General features: G+C 46.3%; 2 non-coding genes across 2 annotated transcripts; one reads left to right on the forward strand and one right to left on the reverse strand.

The window, feature by feature from the left end:
* Positions 1–5,522: 5,522 nt before the first annotated feature.
* Positions 5,523–5,604, reverse strand: trnas-uga (transfer RNA serine (anticodon UGA)). The gene has a single exon. It is a non-coding gene; the product is annotated as a tRNA-Ser (tRNA).
* Positions 5,605–7,913: 2,309 nt separating this feature from the next.
* trnar-ucu (transfer RNA arginine (anticodon UCU)) lies at positions 7,914–8,006 on the forward strand. The gene is made up of 2 exons: positions 7,914–7,950; positions 7,971–8,006. It is a non-coding gene; the product is annotated as a tRNA-Arg (tRNA).
* Positions 8,007–9,206: the final 1,200 nt, after the last annotated feature.

A 9,206-nucleotide genomic window follows, 5' to 3' on the forward strand; every position in this document is an offset into this window, starting at 1 on the left:
AACAAAGAATGTTCCACATAACCCACAAAAAGGCAGGCATAGCTAGGGCCCATGCAGGTACCTATAGCAACACCTTTAATTTGGAGGAAGTGAGTGGAATCAAAGGAGAAGTTGTACAATGAGAGAACAAGTGCAGCCAGGCGGACAAAGGCGGTGGTGGATGGGGACTGGTGGGGCCTCTGTTCAAGGAAGAAGTGGAGCCGCTTAAGGCCGTCCTGGTGGTGGATGGAGGTGTAGAGGGAATGGACATCCAGAGTGGAAAGGAGACGTTTGGGGCCAGGAAACTGGAAACGGTTAAAATACGGAGGGTATTGGAAGAGTCGCGCATGTAGGTGGGAAGGGACTGGACAAGTCGAGAAAAAATAGAGTGAAGACAGGAAGAAATCAGTTCTGTGGAGCAAGAACAGGCTTCAACAATTGGTCAACCAGGGCAGTCCTGTTTGTGGATCTTGGGAAGGATGTAGAAGTGGGCAATGCAGTGTTGAGGATCTGAGAGATTGGCGGCCATGGGGGGAAGATCTCCAGAGGAGATGAGGTCAGTGACAGTCTTGGAAACAATTGCTTGATGTTCAGTAGTGGGGTCATGGTCCAGGGGGAGGTAGGAGGAGCTGGCAGAGAGTTGCCGTTCAGCCTCCGGATGGTAGAGGTCGGTTCTCCAAACAACAACAGCACCATCTTTGTCAGCAGGTTTAATAACAATGTTAGGGTTGGATCGGAGGGAACGGAGTGCTGCAAGTTCAGAGGGAGATAGGTTGGAGTGGGTGAGGGGAGCAGGGAACTGGAGATGGCCGATGTCATTTCAGTCTCATTCTTTGCACTCCAAACCAACAGAAAGAGTAGACAATGGTAATGCAGTAGGTGTAATTTATCTGGATTTTCAGAAGGCCTTCGATGATGTACCCCATAATAGACTGATGAACAAGGTCATAGAATCCGGAGTCAGGCGAGACGTAGTGGAATGGATTGCTGGCTGGCTTAAGGAGAGAAGGCAGATAGTCCGACTGCCGGATAGTTTATTCACAGTGGCAGAAGGTGGGTAGTGGTGTTCCACAAGTATCTGAGCTGGAGCCACTGCTGTTCCCAATTTATATTAACGATTTAGACTTAGTGATCAGAAACACAATTTATAAATTTGCAGATGACACCAAATTGGGGGTGGGATAGTCAATACTGAGGAGGACTGCAACAAGTTACAGGAGGAAATTAATAAACTTGCAGAATGGGCATAGAATTGGCAAATGAATTTGAACACAGATAAGTGTGACGTATTTCATTATGTTAAGAGAATAGGGAGGTCACTTATTTCTTGGCGGGTGCAAGTCTAGGTGGGGTAGAGGAACAAAGGGATCTCGGAGTACAAATGCACAAATCACTGAAAGTTGTTACACAGGTTAACAAGGCCATATATAAAGCAAACCAAGCACTACGGTTTATTTCTAGAGGGATAGAATTGAAAAGTAGGGAAATTATGCTAAACCAGTACCAAACCTTGGTTAGACCAAGGGTACAGTGAAGATTTACAAGGAAGATACCAGAAATGTGAGGCTTTACATTTCAGGAAAGGATTAACAGGCTGGGTCCCTTTTCATTTGAAAAAAGAAGGCTGAGAAGTGAGCTAATAGAGATCTTTAAAATTATGAAAGGTTTTTACAGAGTGAATATAGAGAGAATGTTTCCACTTGTGGAGAAGAGCATAACTAAAGGCCATCAATATAAGATAGTCAGCAAGAAATCCAATCGGGAATTTTGCAGAAACTTCTTTACCCAGAGAGTGGTAAGAATGTAGAGCTCGCTACCACAGGGAGTGGTTGAAGCGAATAGTTTCGATGCATTTTAGGGGAGGCTAGGTTAGAACATGAGGGAAAAGTGATCAGAGGGTTATGCTGATAGATTTAGATGAGGAAAGACGGGAGGAGGATCGAGTGGAACATAAACGGTGGCATGGACTGGTTGGACCGAACGGTCTGTTTCTGGCGGTATGTTAATAATGAGTGATTAAACCCCGGGATTGTATTTATTTCAGTTATATTCTTTGCACTCCAAACCAATCAGCGGCTGTGAACCGTTCACTGATTGAAATACGAGAAGTCCTGATGGATCTGGAATTGTTCATTTAATGTTGGAAACCTCCGCAGGTCATAACTCAGGATTTCCAGCTTTCCTTCAAAGTATTGCAGGTCCCGTGTGAGTTTCCATCCAAACTTTTCAACAAATAACAAATGCAAGAAACTACCCTCTCTACCAAAAATCAAATGGCCCGTACGGGGATCAAACCCGCGACCTTGGCACCACGCTCTAACCAATTAAGCTAACCAGCTGTCGGGTTTTGTTTATGTGTATAAGCTTATATTTTAGAGACTCTAGCTGACGATTTCCTGCATTAATCTTTCAGCACACAACCTGCAGTTTTCAATCATACACTATCCTATCGGCAAATACTGTACATATGTCACTCTGTGCCACACATGACAACAGCCAACACAAGTGCCAGGCAATGGCCAGCTCCAACAAGCAAAAGTCTAACCACCGCCCCTTCACATTCAACAGCATGACCATCACCGAATCCGCCACCACCATTACCAACAACAACTTGCATTTATATAGCACCATTAATGTAGTAAAACGTCCCAAGGCGCTGCACAGGAGTATTTTCAGACAAAACATTTGACACCAATCCACATAAGGAGAAATTAGGGCAGGTGACCAAAAGCTTGGTCAAAGAGAAAGGTTATAAGGAGCATCTTAAAGGAGGAAAGAGAGGTGGACAGGTTTAGGCAGGGAATTCCAAAGCTTAGGGCAACAGGAAGGTTGAGCGATTATAATCAGGGATGCTCAGGAGAGCAGGATTAGAGGAGCGCAGATATTTCAGGGAGTTGTGGGGCTAAAGTACATTCCAGAGATAGGGAGGGGCGAGGCCGTGGAGGGAATAGAAAAGCAAAATATTATTAAAATGGAGAGAGACTACAGAATGCTGCGGTTAAGATGGATCTGGGTGTCCTCGTACATGAAACACAAACAGTTAGCATGCAGTAATTAAGTAGGCAAATGGAAGGTTGGCCGTTATTGCAAGGGGCTTGGAGTATAAAAGTAGGGAAGTCTTGCTACAACTGTACAGGTGTGGCCACGCCTAGAGTACTGCATACATTTTTGTTCTCCTTATTTAAGGAGGGATATACTTGCATTGGAGACAGTTCAGAGAAGGTTCTCTAGGTTGATTCCTGGGATGAAGGGATTGTCTTAGAGGAAAGGTTGAGCAGGTTGGGCCTATACTCATTGGAGGTTAGAAGAATGAGAGGTGATCTTATTGAAACACATCAGATTCTGAGGGGGCTTGACAGGGTAGATGCTGAGAGACTGTTTTCCCTCATGGGGGAATTTAGAATCAGGTGGCATAGTTTCAGAATAAGGATTTGTCCACTTAAGACGCAGAAGAGGAGGAATTTCTTCTCTCAGAGGGTTGTGAATCTTTGGAATTATCTACCCCAGAGAGCTGTGGAGCCTGAATCATTGATTATATTCAAGGCTGAGATAGACAGATTGTTGAATTATCAGAGAGTCAAGGGTTAAGGGGGAACAGGCAAAAAAGTGGAGTTGAGGCCAAGATCAGATCAGCCATGACCTTATTGAATGGTGGAGCAGGATCGAGGGGCCAAATGGCCAACTCCTGCTCCTATTTCTTATGTTCTTATGTTCTTATAAGGGCAGCAGGTGCATGGGAACACCATCAACTCCAAGTTCCCCTCCAAGTTACACACCATCCCGACATGAATATATATCACCATAACTTCATCGTCACTAGGTCAAAATCCTAGAATTCCCTCCCGAACAGTACTATTGGAGTACCTTCACCACATTGACTACAGTGGGTCAAGAGGGCTTCTCACTACCACCTTCTCAAGGGCAATTAGGGATGGACAATTAATGCTGGCCTTGCCAGCGATGCCCAAGTCCTAGGAACAAATTACATTAAATTAAAATAGTCACGACTGGATGTGGCAGGATTGCAGAGCTTTGATCTGATCCGTTGGTTGTTGGATCGCTTCGCTCTGTCTACACATGCTGTTTCCATAGCTTAGCATGTGTGTAGCCCTGTGTTGTAGCTGCATCAGGTTGGCACCTCATTTTAGGTATGCCTGGTGCTGCTCCTGAAATGCTACTCTACACTCCTCATTGAACCAGGGTTGGTCCCCTGTCTTGATGCTAATGTTAGGGTGAGGGATATGCCAGTTCATAAGGATACAGATTGTGGTGGAATACAATTCCAAAACTGAGGCCCCCTCTGCTCTCTCGGGTGGACATAAAAAATCCCATGGCACAATTGGAAGAAGAGCAGGGGGTGGTGAGGTTTACCCCGGTGTCCTGTAGCCAATATTTATCCGCAAATCACCATCACTAAAACAGGTTATCATCGATTATCACATTGTGGGAGCTTGCTGTGCACAAATTGGCTGCTGCTGTTTTTCCTACATTATAACAGCGACTACAACTTCATTGCCTGTAAAGCGCTTTGAGACGTCCTCAGGTGAAAGGCGCTGTAAAAATCAGAGTCTTTCTTTTACAGCCTTCGAAGTCACAGAATCACAGAAACCCCACAGTGCAGATAGAGGCAATTTCGGCCCATCGAGCCTGCACCGACACATATCCCACCCGATCCCCGTAACCCCGACACCAACACATATCCCACCCTATCCCCGTAACCCCACGTATTTAATCCCCCTAACACTAAGGGTCAATTTATCATAGCCAATCAACCTAACCCGCACATCTTTGGACTGTGGGAGGAAACCGGAGCACTGACAACTGGCAAAAACCAAAAATCAACATAAATTGAATTTAACAGCAAAAGATTTAAGGCAGACCGGTTAGCTCAGTAGGTTAGAGCGTGATGCTAATAACGCCAAGGTCGCGGGTTTGATCCCCGGATGGGCCATTTACTTTTTGATGGTGTGGGTAGTTTCTTAATATTACTATTTGCTGAAAAGATTGGAGCTGCAATACTTTGAAGCAAAGCTACAAAACCTTAGTTCTGCCGAGAGCTCAAGGAACTGGAACGTTGACCCTCTGTCTATCTGTCCACAGATGGCGCTGATCTACAAATTGTTCCTACTGGTCGCGTGGACTAATGGATAAGGCGTCTGACTTCGATATTAATCGCTGAGCTTATCAGAAAGTTACAGGTTCGAGTCCTGCCACGGTCTTTTTACACACTTTTTAATTCGTGTTCAGTTTTATAAAACCAAACCGTGTTCCCACTTAGTAGCTGAAGGTGATTCCCTACCAAACACTGCAGGGCTCTTTATTAATTAGTATTTTTGATGCTGCTTTGTGTTTGTATTGCTTACTAGTTCCCAACAAATCCACAATATCTAATTGATGCCGATAAATTATTAGTGTTCCAATTGGAACAACAGCTTTGGGTTAATCAGTGTAATAAAGTGCAGTGGAGGGAATTCTGATCAATTTCGGGGCCAGTGATCGCCACAGGGAGCCGATGAAATAAAATAAAGAATTTGAATCAAAGTCGCTGCAAGCAGGGTTCGAACCTGCGCGGGGAAACCCCATTGGATTTCAAGTCCAACGCCTTAACCACTCGGCCATCGCAACTGCAAATTAATAGTGAGAAAATACTTCCTATTGTGAGTGAGTCAGGAACTAGCTCAGAGAAGACAGGTCACAAATACTCACCGATAAATCCAGCAGGGAATTCAGGATTAACATCTTTGGCCAAAGAGTGCTGAGAATGCAGTAGTTGAGGCGAATACTACAGATGCATTTAAGAGGAAGGGAGAAAGGAATAGAAGGATATGCTGATAGGATTTTTTTAATTCGTTTATGGGATGTGGGTGCGCTGGCAAGGCCAGCATTAAATGCCCGTCCCTAATTGCCCCTTGAGAAGGTGGTGGTGAGCCGCCTTCTTGAACCGCTGCAGTCCGTGTGGTGAAGGTACTCCCACAGTGCTGTTAGGGAGGGAGTTCCAGGATTTTGGCCTAGTGACGATGAAGGATCGGCAATATACTTCTAAGTCAGATTGGTGTGGGACTTGGAGGGGAACTTGGAGGTGGGGGTGTTCCCATGCACCTGCTGCGCTTGTCCTTCTAGGTGGAAGAGGTTGCGTGTTTGGCAGGTGCTGCTGAAGAAGCCTTGGTGAGTTGCTGCAGTGCATCTTGTAGATGGTACGCACTGCAGCCACGGTGCGCTGGTGGTGGAGGGAGTGAATGTTTAAGGTGGTGGATGGGGTGCCAATCAAGCGGGCTGCTTTGTCCTGGATGGTGTCGAACTTCTTGAGTGTAGTTGGAGCTGCACTCATCCAGGCAAATGGAGAGTATTCCATCACACTCCTTACTTGTGCCTTGTAGATGGTAGAAAGGCTTTGGGGAGTCAGGAGGTGAGACACCCGACGCAGAATGCCTAGCCTCTGACCTTCTCTTGTTGTCACAGTATTTATGTTCAATGGTAGCCCCCAGGATGTTGGTGGTCAGCTCCTTTGTTCATGTTGGACCAAGGTTTTAATGAAGTCGGGAGCCGAGTGCTCTTGGCAGAACCCAGACCAGGCATCAATGAGCAGGTTATTGGTCAGTAAGTGCCACTTTACAGCACTGTGGATGACACCTTCCTGATGATTGAGAGTAGAGAGTAGACTGATGGGGCGGAAATTGGCTGGATTGGATTTGTCCTGCTTTTTGTGGACAGGACATACCTGGGCAGTCGTCCACATTGTTGGATAGATGCCAGTGTTGTAGCTGTACTAGAACAGCTTGGCTGGAGCACAAGTCTTCAGAATGATAGCCGCGGTTTTGTCAAGGCCCAGAGCCATTGCTATATCCAGTGTGCTCAGCCTTTTCTTGATATCACGTGGAGTGAATCGAATTGGCTGAAGGCTGGCTTCTGTGATGGTGGGGACCTCAGGAGGAGGCTGATATGGATCAGGCCAGGTTGTCCGTATAGTTTCATTTTTATTATTTTGTTTCGTAGCGGTTTGTTACAACTAAGTGGCTTACTAGGCAATTTCAGAGGGCAGTTAAGAGTCAACCACATTGCTATGGGACTGGAGTCACACAAAGGCCAGACCAGGTAAGGACGGCAGATTTCTTTCCCTGAAAGACATCAGTGAACCAGATGGCTTTTTACGACAATCCGATAGTTTCATGGTTACCATTACTGATTCTAGTTTATTTGGGGGGTGAGGAGAAATAGAGAAGGAGGAGGCTCGTGTGGAGACCAGTTCATGCGAATGGACTGTTTCTGTGGGGCAGACTCTATAATATTATGTAACACCCGTTTTAATCAGACACAGAATGATCCGGGACTGACAGCACATCCCTTTTAAACAGACACAGCATGACCAGGGACTTACAGCACATCCCTTTTAAACAGACACAGAATGATCCGGGACTGACAGCACATCCCTTTTAAACAGACACAGAATGACCCGGGACTGACAGCACATCCCTTTTAAACAGACACAGAGTGATCCTGGACTGGCAGTACATCCCTTTTAAACAGACGCAGAATAATCCGGGACTGAAAGCACATTCCTTTTAAACAGACACAGAATAATCCGGGACTGAAAGCATGTCCCTTTTAAACAGACACAGAATGATCCGGGACTGACAGCACATCCCTTTTAAACAGACACAGAATAATCCGGGACTGACAGCATGTCCCTTTTAAACAGACACAGAATAAACCGGGACTGACAGCATGTCCCTTTTAAACAGACACAGAATGATCCGGGACCGAAAGTAGACCCCTTTTAAACAGACACAGAATGATCCGGGATTCAAAGTAGACCCCTTTTAAACAGTCATGGAATGCTGCCTGACCTGCAGAGTGTTTCCAGCATTTCATCTGTTTATATTTCAGATTTCCAGCATCAACACTATTTTGCTTTTGTAACAGATTTTTACATAATTGGCTCTGTGGCGCAATGGATAGTGCATTGGACTTCTACTTATATGACAGATTAAGGTATTCAATGGTTGTGGGTTCGAGTCCCACCAGAGTCGGATTTTGGGTCAGGGTTCGGTGGTTCCTCCACTGACGGTACATTTTGCAGTAAATCGGTAATTCAGAGAAGGGAAACTACCGCCCGACACTTTCCCTCTGAGTACTCTGAACCCCTGAGTCAGTTGCACAGAAGCAGGAGGAGGCCATTCAGTCCCATGGCCGTTTTACATAGGAACAGGAGGAGACCATTCAGTCCCATGACCCTTTTACACAGTAACAGGAGGAGTCCATTCAGCCCCTTTAGCCTGTTATACTGGAACAGTAGCAGGCCATTCAGCCCCTCGAGCATGTTACACAGGGACAAGAGGAGGCCTTTAACGCCTCGAGCCTGTTGCATTGGACAGGAGGAAGCCGTTCAGCGATACAAGATCTGTACAAGAACAGTAGAACTCCATTCAGCCCCTCGAACCTGTTACATAGGATGAAGAGGAGGCAAATCAGACCCATGATCCAGTTATAAAGAAACAGGAGGAGGCAATTCAAACCCACGAGTCTGTTTCACAGGAACAGCAGGAGGCCATTCAGCCCCTCAAACCTGCCACACATGAACAGGAGGAGGACATTCAGTCCCTCAAGCCTGCTACACTGGAACAGGAGGAGGCAATTCAGACACACGAGTCTGTTATACGGGAACAGGAGGAGGCCATTCAGCCCCTCAAGCCTGTTATACATGAACAGGAGGAGGCCATTCAGCGCCTCGAGCCTGTTATACATGCACAGGAGGATGCCATTCAGCCCCTCGAGCCTGTTACATAGGAACAAGAGGAGACAATTCAGACACACGAGCCTGTTATACAGGAACAGGGGGAGGCAATTCAGCCTGTCGAGCATGTTATACAGGAAAAGGAGGAAGCCATTCAGCCCCTCGAGCCGGTTACACAGGAATAGGAGGAGGCCATTCCGCCCTTCAAGCCCGTTATACATGAACAGGAGGAGGCCATTCAGCCCCTCGAGCCTGTTATACATGCACAGGAGGATGCCATTCAGCCCCTTGAGCCTGTTACACAGGAACAGGAGCAGGCCATTCAGCCCCTTGAGTCTGTTATACAGGAACAGGAGGAGGCCATTCAGCCCTTCGAATCTGTTATAAAGGAACAGGAGGAGGCCAATCATCTCCTCGGGTATGTTACACATAAACAGGAAGAGGCCATTCAGCCCATCGAGCATATCATACAGGAACAGGAGGAGGCCATTCAGCC

This window comes from Somniosus microcephalus, unplaced genomic scaffold (assembly GCF_052327205.1).
Source record: "Somniosus microcephalus isolate GS21.2 unplaced genomic scaffold, FLI_Smic_1.0 unresolved_chr8, whole genome shotgun sequence".
In the NCBI taxonomy this organism is placed as follows: Eukaryota; Metazoa; Chordata; class Chondrichthyes; order Squaliformes; family Somniosidae; genus Somniosus; species Somniosus microcephalus.